This window comes from Myotis yumanensis, unplaced genomic scaffold, assembly GCF_028538775.1.
Source record: "Myotis yumanensis isolate MYYU_CA2020_CCGP unplaced genomic scaffold, mMyoYum1.0.hap1 SCAF_1, whole genome shotgun sequence".
NCBI lineage: Eukaryota > Metazoa > Chordata > Mammalia > Chiroptera > Vespertilionidae > Myotis > Myotis yumanensis.
In genome coordinates, this window is record NW_027223752.1 from 184079551 (window position 1) to 184095273 (window position 15723).

The 15723-nt window shown below is 34.2% G+C and overlaps 1 protein-coding gene and 1 pseudogene across 5 annotated transcripts in view; both read right to left on the minus strand.

Moving 5' to 3' along the window:
- Nucleotides 1-15723, minus strand: part of ARHGAP24 (Rho GTPase activating protein 24) — a 554910-nt gene that overhangs the window by 330765 nt on the left and 208422 nt on the right. The gene's annotated exons all lie outside the window — the stretch shown is intronic.
- Nucleotides 10903-12273, minus strand: LOC138999071 (large ribosomal subunit protein uL4 pseudogene; annotated as a pseudogene).

Sequence of the window (15723 nt, forward strand, 5' to 3'; positions counted from 1 at the left end):
TCAATCTGTCCTAAAGCAGAAGAGTGAGAAGTAGGTTTTATCCAAGACGGTGATTAAAGATAAGAGAGTCATGTCTGATTCTCAGTTCCATGTGCTACATTCCCATCTTCTGGGTGATGCTAGGACAAGTTGAGAAATAATCAACAAAAATAAAAATTTCTGGTATGGAATCATAAAATAGATTGCCATTTCATTAGGTATATATCAGAAGCAACTATCTAAAATTATTAAAATTAAAATTATTCAGAGGATATACCCTATCTGCCTATGATAATATACTCTTGTAATAAAATGCAAATTGTAATTTATTTTTTTAAAAAACTCTGGAGACAGGCCCTAGCTGGTTTGGCTCAGTGGATAGAGTGCCGGCCTGTGGACTGATGGATCCCAGGTTTGATTATGGTGAAGGGCACTTGCCCGGGTTGGGGGCTCGATCCCCAGTAGGGGACATGCAGGAAGGAGCCGATCAATGATTCTTTCATCACTGATGTTTCTATCTCTCTCTCTCTCCCTCTCCCTTCCTCTCTGTAATCAATAAAAACATAACTAAATAAATACAAACAAACTCTGGAGATTCTTTGTGCTCACTGATCTGGATTGACAAGGTGCCCCACACATTGTGGGAGCACACAAATATACACACGCATACAAACACACAACCACACATGGATGAAATTAAAATAAATGTTAATACTATAGGGGAAGAGAAAAGAGAAAGAACACAGAATCCTGTATTATTAAATTCATTGTTATGGAGTGTCTTCGGGTTTAAAATAAGCTGCTATCACTTATAGAATTTCTCTTCCCATAACTTCTAGAGGGTTTTGAAGAAGCCACATGTCAGCTGAAAAATGTATCCCTTTACTTTTTCAAGTGGTGCCAAAAGGTGTTAAGAAAGAATATTAAATTGCAACAGGCTCTTCTCTAAATTCATTAGAACAGCTGAACTAAAACCACTAAGTCCAGCAGAACCTTACTCAGAAGAAGTTGTATCATATTACATGTACAAGCCTAGTAAGTATCATTACATGTGGTATTTAGATTTAAAATGAAGTACCAGAAGACTAGCACAAAATTATTTCTCTAGCTAAATAACTACTGCAGTTCTTCATAAATCAAGGTGAAGCTGGAGTTATGAACATACAGAAGACCATCATGATTAGTAAGAAGGGGTGGAGATGAGATAAGTTATTACAAAGCTCTGCCACATTCCTGGCCTGCCATGGTACTGATTCCTCAGGATATGAACCAGGACAACAGTGTGGTGTGACTGAGATGATGTGTGGTATAGAAGAAGCTTCTGTTCAGGAGATGAGGCAAAGGGAGTGGAGATTTTGGATAAACCCTCATAGGAATGTCAACCACAACCCTAGGTCTTGGTAGTCATCTTCTATGTTAATACGTGTTCCTATTTGAAAGAAAACCTCAAATATCTCTTTGATCTAGATCAGCACTCTCCAATAGCAATAGGATGTGAGCCAACTTTTTGATTTAACATTTTCTAGTAGCTACATCAATAAAAGTAAAAAAGACACAAGTGAATATTAATTATATATTTCACTTAATGCAACAAAGCCAAAACATTCAACATGCTTATATGTTGAAATTATTGAGATATTTTACCTTCTTTTTTTCCATTCAAAGTTTTGAAATCAAGTGGGGTTGTTTTTTTACACTTAAAGTACTTCTCAATTCAGATTAGCCACATTTCAATCCTCAATAGCCATATGTGGTTAGTGGTTACCATTTGTGGCTATTGACAATACATATACTAGTATAGATATTGGAATTTATCATTGAGGAATCCTTAGAAGGCAAATGTATGTTTTAAAAAGAAAAATCAGTGAAACCTAATGAATGTTGTATATTAACCTAAAACTTCTACTCTTGGTGACATCCACCACATATTTGTTGCCAAAATTTGAGGTTTTAGAGATGATAAAGTTGATGTGAAAGATCTTTGGACTCTCACCCTGGCTCTAACCTTGGCTGAGATCAGCTTCTTTGTTAGTGGATCTGAACTATCTATGATTATAACTATACTACCCAGAGAGATGATCCAGGGAACTCATCCCAGTATCAGACACCTTATGAGTATGCATTGATTCACAAATAAACGCTTAAGACCAAACAAAAAAAAATACATTGGATTCTAGGTAACACTGATTATCTACACAACTCAAGCATTCAATTAATGTAACTTGTACATTTTTCCAGTTACACTGGGCTCCAGATTCAATATTGCTAACACATTTAACTATGCAGAAAATTATTGTGTGTCCATAACTGTGACACTTTGGGAGCTTTTAAATATTTTAATCTTTCCATCCCTCAAAAATTTATTTAAGAAGTGCTTACTATGTTCATAGATAACAAAACACTGAGAGCAAGACAAGAGAAGTATCAACTTATGTCACTAGTCACTTACAGTTTGGTTTAGAGGAAAATACACATCAAATTAATGTATATGATTAGTGTAAAAATTACATTAAAAGAAAAGGGAGAAATTCATTAGCCTTTGATTTATCAGGAAAGACTTCATGGAGAAATTCAAACTTATAATGGTCACAAGGATAATTTGGTTGGATTGACAATTCAGGATTGTGAAAAGAGCTTCAATAGAGGAATGTAACTGAGTCTTTCCACTGTATGTTCAGTGGATGGTGATAAGAACAGCCTAATTTAATTGGAATTTTGTGTCAAGGGATAATAATAATGGCTAGTATTGAATATATATGTATGAATGAATATACATATGTGAATATACATATATAAATGAATATATACATATATTCACAACAAGCCTATAAGATCTATTAATATTTCCCTTTTATAGATGAAAAATGGAAGTACAAGGATGTTAAATATCTAAGGTTTTTTTTTAGAGCTGGAAGATATATGATGAGCTTGGGTTGGCACTTGGAATTCAGAGTAATGGTAGGAAATTCAAGCGTCAAAGGCCTGTGGAATGAGAACATCCATATAAGATTGAGACTAGAAATGTTATCTTGGGAATGAAGTTTATATTATTAATTCACTATAAGAAATCTTCTAAAGAGAAGAATAGTGAAGGTCAAGGTCTATGCTATGAGAAATACTCAAAGTTGGAAAGGAAATTAAAGAGATAGAAAAGATAGATGACCCACAAGGAAAGTACAAAATGATAGAAGCCAAGGAAGGAATAATGGAAAACTATATCAACTGGTGCATGAAGACCAAGAAAAATAAGTAAAAAAACAAACAAACAAACAAAAAAAACATGGGATCTATTTAAAAGAAAAGAGGAATGTGGAGGCAGTTTTTAATGAAATAGAAAAAAAAGGAATGTAAGTCAGGAAGCAATGAGAATAAACCTTAGTCTTAGAATTCTGGTATGGCACAACAAAGAAGAGACGTGTAAAGCTAAAGAAATAGTGACACCTTTGAAAATCTTCATTAACAAACTACATCACCAAATAGTTGTTGAATGATTGGGGATGAATGTGTTAGCTAGGTCTTCCAAGTTATTCCTTAAGCACAGAAAGAAAGATGAAGAGAAAAGGTAGGAAATGGTGGTAGACACATTAGTGAAAAGAGGGCAGTCTATACAGCCTATAGAGAAAGTATGCTTTATTTTTCATCTTCACCTGAGGATATGCTTTTATTGATTTTTAGAGAGAGAGGAAGGAGGGGAGAGAGAAAAAGATATCAATGTCAGCGAGAAACATCGACTGGACTGGGGGTCAAATCTGCAACCTAAGTATGTGTCCAGACCTGGAATTGAACCTGCAACCTTTGGTGTACTGGACAACACTCCAATCAACTGAGCCACCCAGCCAGGGTGCAAAATTTCACTTTTTAAACTAGCAAAATCATCTTCCTAGAGTTAAGAACCATTGAGTGGGGTTGGGAAATTATTTGATCAAAAAAAAAACTGATAGAGAATTGATATGAATAAATAGGTTATTGTTGAATAGTGGGAAATGTTTAATTGTGATTTGACACCATGCTTTCATAGTAGGTAACGTCTCCATGGCTTTCCATTTTCCCCAACAAAAGTTTCAACTAGAAATGGAAGGAGAAACTGGCAATTAAAAAGAACATTAGTTAAAAAATAGTTCGCCCTGGGTGGTGTGCTGAATGGTTAGAGCATCAGCCAGTGCATCAAAGGGTCACAAGTTTGATTCCCAGTCAAGGGCCTGTACCTGGGTTGCAGGTTTGATCCCTGGCTCCAGTTTGGGCACATGTGAGAGGAAATCAATCTCTCTCTCTCTCTCTCTCTCTCTCTCCCCCTCTCCCCCACTTACCTTCTCTCCCTTTCAATTATCTAAAAATCAATGGAAAAAATATTCTTGAATGAGGAGTAACAATAATAACAAAAAATAGTTCATGTATCCACAATAAAAAAGCCTTATAAAAAGTAATCATATAATGATCTAGTGAGCAGAAATAAATAGCTGACAATCATAGATTGCTTTGAAATATTATGCTGTTTTCCAACTATTCTCCACCTGATATGAAGATGTATTCATCTAAGGATTCAGGGATGTTTGATTAGGTTTTAAGTGTATAGTTTATATTTATTTGAATCATAGGAGAAGGGATATCTTTTTCAAGGAGCTAGACGAGAGTCAAAAGGTAGGAATTATTCTGAGTATCTTAAGAGTCTGTCACTGAAAAGGTTTGTTTGGCCCATGCATGCAACCCTGAGATGTAAGACAAAGAAAAAGAGTGAAACTTGAAAGATTTTACATTAGTGGTAGTTTCATTGAGGATAGACTATCTTAGGAACACAGATCAAGTTTAACACTGCTGGATTGCTATTAGTGATATGACAAATATGAACAACAGTACCTTTTGTGAGCAGAATTAAGTGTGGGAGATGATGCAAAGAGAAATGCAAGAGAGGAAGAAATTGACAGTATCTATTTGAAGTCAAAGAAATACCTCATTGAACACACTCTAGACATCTTCTGAGAACAGTCATGAGTCTTTGGACATATTTGAAGATGCTAAGTTTCCTTAAAATCAAGAGAAAACTAAGCTTTTATTTGACTATTATGACCTTAATTACCTCCAGGCTTAAATTAGAAAATAAGTTAATTAAGCAATATTGGTGGTAATTAGAGGCAGAAAAAAATTATTAATCTGAGTAACTATAGAATATTTGACATAGAGATCATAAATTCTTAAAACAAAACTATTAATGCTTAGACAAGATATCATTTTATTTCTCCATTTCATATTAAGTACATCAATATACAAAGCTTACCGACTGGAAGGGAACCAAACCACTTGTGCAATTTTTTCATTTCTTAGTTAGACTGCTAATTACTACATGCAAAATATCAGTTGTACAATTACATTGAAGTATAATGTCAAGTCACTTAAACCAAAGAAATTATAAAAATAGCAATCTATATCTTTAGAAGGATGAATGTTTCTGCAGTATGTAGCTGAGGAAAAAATTAAAGACCTATCTATAAAAAAAATCAAAGAAAATAAAATCAAGTTGATTTGTAAGGGCCAGAACCAGAAGCATCTGGTTGCCAATTAAATCTAATGAAACTTAGAACTTAACTTTAGAAAGAAGGAAAGGCTCCCAAAAATATTTTAGGAAATACCTAAAAAATTACACCTATTCCAAAAGTATTTTTTGAACTGTTGATTTATAATTGTTAATTAAAAGGGAAGAAAAACTATGGTCTTAAACTAAAATTACATTCTACCTTCCTAGATCTTGGTGAGTGAGAAGTGGAATAAGGTAAATAGGTAAGAAGCCAATGGTTGTAAATACATTCTGCTAGAGGAACTTCTGGGCAAGAAATGGTGTATTTCACATAAGGCAAAATGAATAGAGAGGTCAGTTCAAGGAGCAAACTGCATTAAAATTTTAGAACTTTGCAGATGCCTTGAGTTATAAGAAATTGCCCAATTTAAACACATGGTAGCACAGTTCTATGCTAATAGAAGATACCGAGTAAATGCTTATTAAGGAAAGACTAGACCACATACTAATTTGTCCAAAATCTTCTATACTGGGTAACGTTCTAAAAATGCCAATATATGCCTCCCATATGTGTGCAATTTATCATTAGATCAACAGATAACCAAAAAGACACATCAAGAGAAAAAGAGACTCAGAGAAGCAGCCAAAGAAATGCCAGACAGCGAGAAAAGCAAAGGAAAACACAGCCAGTCAGATAAACTGTTAAGAAGAGGAGTGCCAAGATTTCCATATGGGCAGTGCGGTAACACTGTATGTAGACACACACTAAGCATTTTAATGGCCAAATTTTACTAGAAACTGAAAACAGTAGGTACTAGACAAGTGTGCTCATTATTATTTTTCCATGAGCCAAACACACATATAAAAGGTGGGGGGGAAGGCTATCCATTGGAGCAAAACCAAAAGGGAACATTTTTAATGAGTTTAATATATCCCAAGTAAATGATACTGTTCCTAGAATAATTAGCATCTTAAAACATCTGTTATCTCACCAGAGAAAACAAAATCTAATTTTATCTCCTGATATTCTAAAACATTTATAAACCTCCAAATGACACCTCTATGCTGTGGAGAAATATAAAGCGCAAGGTAATTGCAGTTGCAAAGCTAAATGGAGCTGGGAGAGGCAAGTATTTTATTGGACATTGCTATTAGACACTAATTTGCTATTAATTAATGCAGACTTGGCAGCTGGGCTGCATACCTGTGAGTAAAAAATTGAACCCTCACTCCCTATTGTGTATATATGTGGTAAAAGCTTGAAAACACAGTGAGACCATAGGAATGTTTTCATTTTGTATGTCCTTTAACGACTTGTGTAACATACCTTAGGTTCTCTCATTGTGTAAAATCCAGTGAGATGAAACTCTGAGGCCTTGTACCTCAGAGACACAAGAACATGCCTCCTGTCCCAATAAAAGATGGTAATTCTTCAGGTAACACATGTTCCCAGTCCCTCAGTTATGTGACACTTAGCTTAGGACAAGAAAAACTTTCTCTACAGAAGGCCAGCCTTGTAGGTGAAACTGCTAATTGTCTCACAATATGTATTTTCTCATTCTTATAAATAGTAATATAAGCCAAATTTTATATGGGCACATGGCTATATATGAGACCAGAGAACAGATGGTGAGAAAACAAAAATAGATAGATAATGAACTGATAAATTTCAGGAAAGGAAGGGAAGAAAATAATAAAAACACCAGAGAAATTAAGACAAAATTAGACAATACATTGCAAAACATGGGAGTATTAGAAGATAAAAAAAATTTAGAAGAGAGTGCAATAGGTTTTATGAAGTGATATATATGAAAATCAGACAAAGGAATACACAAAATATTAAAATAGAAACTATAAGGAAATTTTCCAAAAATAGAGAAGGAATTGAATTTATGGATACAAATGACATACCATATATCAGGACCATTCATAGTGAAATGTATCCTAGTTACATTATTGTTTTGTAAAATCGAGAAATATTCTCTGGGTTGGCAGGTAGCACACCTGAGTAATTTCTAAGTGGCTAAATATCAGTCTGATCTCAGTTTTCTCTACTACAACATCCAACATAAAAAATCGCAGAAAAAAAGTGATGACAAGCTCCACAAAACAATTATCCAAAAATTAACACCCATATTTTTGAACAAGCAAAACCAAGGGATAGTGCTATGAGCTCATCTTGACAAAGTGACTTGGGTAATAATTTTTCCAACAGGAAAAAAAGGGAAAATTACAGCAAAATGATTAAAATAAACATTGACTCTGTTTAACTAAAACATATGGGAAGACAGGGTTATAGAACTTTTTATAAATGTTATACATCCTGACAATGTAATAGTTTAGCAAAATAGGCAAGTGAAAGAAGAGAAAAGATTGGAAATATTTTTTAAATGTAAAGTTACTTTTCTCTTATAACTAGTTAAAAAAACTATATACCTTAAATTGATCAGTTGGTTAAGTTTCAGTTTATTTAGCAACATATAAGTACACATTAAGAAGTACAACACTGTTAACTAAATTGGGTTAGGAGGAGAAATATGATAACATAATCATTGCCCCTTCTAGAGTAAACAGCTATTTGTGTAAAATATACAGAATTAAGGATTTCAGAGAAATTACTAGCTTACAGGTATTTTCTTGAGTAAAGGTAAAAATTTTTGTATTACCAAAAGAAACACATGCAAAGCAAATGAAAGACAGATCCAAAAAGCAAAATACATTAAATAATCCTATACAAACTGAAAGCATAATGTAAAAGAACATGAAATAATTACATCAACCATAAAAACATATTGTTAATGAGTTAAACTCAACTATTACACATGAAAGAAACTAACAAATAGGAAAACAAAGTGAGACCAAATTATATGTTGAACCCAAGACATATATATATCAACTATGCAAAACCCTCAATATGTTCCAAAAGAATATAATTTGTATATAAAGTACTTTCTGATAACCATTAAACAGGAAAATGAGGAAAAAGAGCTAAGAAACTATAAATTTAAAACAAATTACCTTTCTTTTCAAAAAACACAAGTCAAAGATGAAATCAAAACTAAAATTTTAGAATATGTAGGTAAATATCAGTATTAAAATAATTGCCTAGCAAAACCCATGGGAGATACCTGGTAGAGTCTTGAAGAATAATTCTACTTTAAATATTTATGTAAAAACAACAAAATTAAAATAAACAATTACATATTAAAAAAACTTTGAAAAAGTATAGCACCAAAACCCAAGAAAAGCAAAATTGAGGAATTAATAAAAATACATGTTGAAATAAATGAACTAGCAAAACACTAAAAAACTATTAGATAAAATTCATAGGAATCATTATTGGAAGTAGCAATAAAACAAACCATTAGCTAAATGAAGCGGGGGAGATCCATGATAAATTACTTAGCTTAACTTTATGAAAATATATTTTAAAATCTGGATAATGTGATTAATATTCTAGATAACATAATTTGTCAAATGCCACAAGAAACAATAGAAAATTTTAAGCACTCCTTTACATAGAAAATATAAAGAAAGCTGTCAGAATGCTACCATGACAATAGTACCTCATGGTTATACAAGTCATTCTAAAGATGGTTCCAAAGTGGTTCCCTAACTTTAGTGTCTATAAGAATCATTTGGGAAGCTTGTTAAAGCACAGATGCCTGACCCCAATCCCAGAGATTCTGAGCCAGTATGTCTGGGATGAGGCTATGAATTTGTATTCTGACCAAGTTTCTATATCAGTGGTTCTCAACAGGTGGAGCTTCTGCCCAGCAAGGCCACTTGTCAATGTTTGGCAATTATTTTTTTGTTGTAGCGACGGTGTGGGAGAGTACTAATGGCAGTTGGTAGGTAGAGGCCAGAGATGCTGCTAAGCACCATACCACACATAGAACAGTCCCTACAACATAGAATTATCTGGCCCAAAATCTTAACAGTGTTGAAATTCTAAGTGTTGCTAATTCTACTGGTCTCTACATTACACTTTGAATAGTACTGTTCTAGAGCAAGAGTCAACAAACGTTTTCTCTAAAAAATCAGATGGCAAATATTTTAAGACTTATGGATGACATACAGGCTTTGTTGCACACTCTTTTCTTATTTTTACAATCCTTTAAAAACATAAAAACTATTTTTAGCTCATAGATTGTACCAAAACAGATCCTTTTATAAATAGTAGAAATACAAACTTGTTGTAGAATACAAATACAAAGAATATAAATTCTTCCATAAACTGATAAAAATATATTTTGCACTTAAACCTAGTTATCAAGATTAATGCAAATTGTAGCAGGTCATTAAAATCAGAGACAATGAAAGCCCTTCATTATCACCACTTTTGCTCACATTTCTAGTGATGGTAGCCAATGTAATTATACAAAAGAAATTATTCTTCTAAAGGTTGTCAAGCAAAATATAGTAGAAACAGCTGGATGATCACCATACCTATTTTTCTTACTTTTCTTGTGTACATATATAAGCTACATTTCCCAATAGGTATGGCCATATAATTGAGTTCTATAAAGCAACACAGGAGCAGAAGTGAGGTGTACTAATTCCAAGTCTGTCTAATAAAAACATTCCAAGTCATCTTGGTTCTTTCTTCCCACATCTGCCTGCTGGATACAGAAAATCCAGTGTAGCATTCTGAGGCCTGAGAATGGGAGTTGGCAAACTATGGCTCATGGGCCAGATTTGGCCCCCAACTGCTGTTAATTAGGTTTTATTGCACAGCCATGCTTTCTCATTTACGTATTGTCTGTGGTTGTTTTCAAGCTAAAACAATTATTGAGTAATTGCAATAGAGATTGCATGGTCAGCAAAGCTTAAAATATTCACTGTCTGGCCCTGTACAAAAAAAAAAAAAAAAAAAATTGACAACCCATGCCCTAAGATGATGGAAATAGAAAATAGAAGAAACCTATATTCCTGAATTAGTCCTTGAGTAGAGCTGTCTGACCCTATCATACTGTATTTGTGAATGTAGTAAAATAAAACTTTATTTAGTTAAGCCACTGAGATTTACTGTTTATTTCAGAAGCCAGTTAATGCTGACTACACTGGGAAGGTAAACTTATGAGCAAATATGATTGCTTACTTATAATATTCAAGTGAACCAACTGATTATTTGTGAAAAATGAGAAAAAATAAATGAAGGCAACTGGGTACAAAATTAATTAAAAGAATCAATAATATCCATACATATATAATAATCCATTATATATATAATCACCAGTAATGGTTAAAAAAAAAAAACCTTCTCCATAAAATTGCAACAAAAATAAGAAATAGCTACATTAAATTTAACCTGAAATTTGGAAGATCTATTTGAATAAAACATTGCTTGGAGAAGAATGGAACATATATCTTGATTAAAATATTTAAATTATTTTTAAAAAGTCAATTTTTTTTCATGTTCTTCCCTGCCTTTGACCCGTTTTTTTAATCAAAATTAGCTGTCCAAAGTGATTTGACCTGTATGGAATAAGCACATTTAAGTTTATGCCACAGGCTTCTTTGGTGGGTTTCTGTTCTGTGGGCTTCTCAGCTGCTGGTTTCTTGGTAGCTGCAGCCTCTTTTCCCACCAAAGGCTTCTGCTTTGTAAGGCCAGCCTTCTTTCCTTTTGTCCCTACCACAGGCTTCTTGCCTGGAACCCCCTTCTCATCTGTTTTGGCTTCTAGCGCTGCTGCTGCTTTATCCAGCCCGAGCTGTGGTTCTTGGCCTGGAGAAGAATGGGGTTCCGGCACATGGGCTGGGGTTTATAGGGGCTTCGCTTCAACATGATTCTCAGACTTTCCAGTGGATTCTTTTTCAGGCCTCTGTGAGGAACCTAATTGTGTGGTGCTTGGTGGGCTCTTTGGGTCTCTGGGCTTTTCAACATTCTGCTCAGGTCTGTATTGGGCATCTTGTGCATGGGGAGGTGGTAGTTACTCTTGAGGGAGGCAGCTTTACTCCAGGTGTCACAAGGAAAGCAGCTTCGATCCAAATGCAGACTCAGCCCGCATATCCACCAGGAGCAAGTTTCATAATGTTCAGTTTGCTTACATTCAGCAGAGTAATTCCAGGGATGTTTCTGAAGGCTTTGATGATACCAGTGTCTTCCTTATAGATTATGCACTGGATACGAATATGGTTTCTCTTTGGCCCTTGCCAGCTCTCATTCACGGAGGGGCAGAGACCTTTTTTATATCATTCCAGGCCTCAAGTTTCTTAAGAAGCATAACAGCCTCCTTGGTTTTCTTGTAGCCTTCAACTTTATCTTCAACCACCAAAGGACACTCAGGATCTTCCTCAATATGATGACCTTTAGACATGACTAGTGCTGGTAGGGCTGAGGCAGCGGAGCAGAGCAGATGTGTATCGCTTCTGTGTTGTGTTCACTCTGCGGTGCCAATGGTGCCAGGTTTTGGTTGGTGCAAACATGTGACCCCACAACACACGTCCCACTGGCCATACGATGAATCTCACCACCATGAACTCTGGGAATTTGAGCTACAGCTCTGCCAGTACCCCAAGACTCAGCATTGGTTTGATGACCTGCCACTTCACTGACCACATAGGGCTATTTTTTTGCGCAAGTTGGTGCGAACAAAGTTCAAAATATCTGGTCGAATGGGAGTCTTGAACACAGCAGGCTCTGTGTACACTGATATCAATGGATGAGCACACACCATGGTGTGGAGAGAAGGCCACACTCCTCTCAACTCGGTGGCTCCCACAGGAAAAGGCTAAAGATGTCAGTTTTTACTAAGTCAATGCAGAAATTTAACTTCTTGGGATATTTTCCCCCAATTAGACAAGCTTATTATGTACTTTATACAGAAAAAGCAACATGTAGTCTTACATCTTATACCCGATGGATCAATAAAGTTAAAGTGGAAAAAGAAAATATAAAAGTACTAGAAGAAACCGTGAAAAACATCTTTTAATAATTTCAGAATGTGAAAGACCTTCCCAGATATGATACAAAACTCAGAATCCACAAAAAAAGATGAAAAAAAAATGAAAATTTCAACTCTAGAAACACCACCAATATCTATATATCTCCTTCATGCTTACATGTAGAGATAGTACACACACACATGCACACACTATACACATGTATGCATGTGATATAATAAACTGTCAAAGAAAAACAAAAAACTAGAAAATATATTAGCAATAGGTATCATAGACAAAGGCTCATTTTCTTAATGTAGTAAAAGTTCCTAGAAATCAAATAAAAATGAATATTTTAAAAAGAGAATTAAATGTGCAAACATGCAAAAATGTTTAATCTCATTTATAATAAAAATATAAAAATGGCTTAAATATTTTTCCATCGATCAAATTTCCAAAAATAAAAAAGTGGTACAACACACAATGTTGTAGAGGGTATGAATAAAAATACTCATATACATTGCTAATGGTAGTGTAAAAAAATTGACAAAACTCCTACAGGTGACAATTTGCAAAAATCTATCATATTAAAAATTACTTTCTATTTTTAGGGATTTATCTTAGTAATTCATTTAACATGTGCAAAATGATGCAAAAGTATCATTTGTAATAGAATATTGCAAATAATCAAAATGCTCATTATGACAGGGCTGATTAACTGAATTAGGGTACCTCTATATAATAAAGTGTTATGTAGCAGCGATAGAAATGATGAAGGCCCTTATATAGAGATAGATAGATTAATAGATAGATAGATACTTAATAGATAGATATACACAAAATCAAAGACATATTTTTATGGGAAATACAAACAAGGTAAAGAATAAAATCTGTAGTTTTCTGCATCTTTATAAAAAAGAGGAAAAACAAACATGTATATCTTTGTGTACACTGAGTAGCTCCAGAAGGATACATAAGTAGGCACTAACAGGGGTTGTCTCTGAGAGGAAAACTAGTTGGCTGAGAAATATTTCACTGTATGCTCTTTTGAACATTTAAAATTTTGCTTTAAAAAGTTAAATATATCTAGATGTCCCTATATACAGAATAGATTTAACAAGTAGCTATATAAATATTACATTTAAAATTGATATATTTAGCATTGATATGTAGATACATGAAAAATTTTTATGTTTTCCAATAACTCATTGGTATGTAAATAAATGCACAGGTTTGCTTTTTTAATTTGAGATTTACAGAAAAAGAATTTCTTTCTAAAAGGGAGTAAAAAACACAAACAGGCAAAGGAGACAGCCTTTGCAAAATGGAGACTAAAAGACAAAAAAAAAAAAAAAAGAATCTTAATACCTTCTTTAACATCTATCTTTCTAGGCCTTATCATTTACAAAAAGTCATGGCCAACAAGAGGACTGGACCCAATGATATCAAGTGGCCTCAAACATGAGAAATATCTAAAAATTATAACTAAGAGAGTTATAAGGCATCATTACAAACTAGTAAGATTAATTTTTTCATAGTTCAAATGTTACAAAAACAAACAATTTCAGACTGCCTACAGCCATTCTGATCACAACATTACTTGGAAATTTCAGGAAAGCTGTTGCTACGATAACTTCAAATCCTTATTTTAAATATGCCTTTCATGCTGGAAAATAAGACAAAGAATTCAAAGATGCAGAAAAGACATAAAAATGCCTCTTTTTTTAAAGATAGCAGTTTGTGGTTACTCAAACTCTGCCGATCCTATGAGTCTGATCTGCTCTGAGCACATAATTCAAACACCCACCCTTCCAGCATTAGAGAAACACAAAGACACAAACTAGATTTTGCCCCAAATCAGTAAAACACATTGTCTTGAAATAGATACTCTAATAATTATGTTTCCAATATAAATAATATAAACAATATTCTCAATGACCACAAATAATATAAACAATACTCTCAATGACCACATAGTTTTATATGTTTACACAAATTAAAAATACATGTTGACTAATAAAATGGGTCCTTTCAACTGACTATAATTTCCATGAATTCCTTGTGAGAAGGATTCTCACGTTAACTATTAATTGGCAATCGATACTAGAAGCTGTGTAATCACTGGTCAGCTCTCAACAAGTTTATATTTGCTTAAAATTTCGTAATTACAACATAGTTTATTCTCCATCATGGGTTTATATATTCTCAATGCTTTTGTTATAAAAAATAGCATCTAGCAATTGTAAAGGTGGCTATGAGCTATGATACACATCTTGAGTTAACTGAGAACTGGGGAGAAGATTCTGGCACCCACAATATGCAGACCAGACAAGCAGCAAGCTTTGCACAATGGTGCCCTGGTGAGTTCATTTACTTCTGTTCAGGTGGGCAGCATATTAAATTACTGAATATCAAGAAAATCAATCTCAGTGATTATGATTTCTTCCAGTAATCAGTGATAAAATTAATTTTTACCTTTCTTTGTTTTAAGGAGAGTTTAATGTAAGATTTGTTTTAAAGATTAAAAAATAGAGCAAAGTAAAATAAATAAAGGTAAGTTGGCTGAGATGAAAGAAAATGAGGAAAGGAAAACAAAATGAAATATGAAGGAGGTTAGTATATGCTATCCATTGCATGCCCTATGCACTAACCCTGTGCACTGACCCTGAATCAAGGGATAAATGTTTTAGAAAATTGATAGTGTCTGTAAAGCAAATACAAATTGATAGTCATGTAAAGAAAAATCACACTCTCTTTTCTTTAATGAAACTTAAGAGAAGTTTCTTCTGTGGGGTGTTTCTGAGAATGGAATTGTAATGTGATAAACATCCTGACAATAAATACAGTAACAAGTTTGTTTTCACAGGTCTTTTTCTTATAGTGTTGCTAGATATAGACATGTGATCATTTCAAATTACATTTCAATAAAAACAATGTTGCAATGGGAAGAAGAGCCATTCTATATAATAAAAGGCTAATATGCAAATCGACCAAATGGCAGAACAACCGGTTGCTATGATGTTCCTGATCACCCAGGGGCAGACTCTCAACACAGGGGCTGCCCTGGGTGGTCAGTGAGCTCCCACAGGGGGAGCACTGCTCAGCCAAAAGCAGGGTGCGGGTTTAAGCTGTCAGTCAGACATCCCCTGAGGGCTCCCGTACTGCAAGAGGGCACAGGCTGGGCTGAGGGACCCCTTCCGTCCCAAGTACACAGATTTTGTGCACTGGACCTCTAGTCTATTAATAAGTATCTATGTCACTCTTTATGGCCTAGCTTAATCATAGGATCTATTAGCAATTTTTAATAATAACAGGGTAATATGGGATGTTTAATCTCCTAATACAGTGGTTCT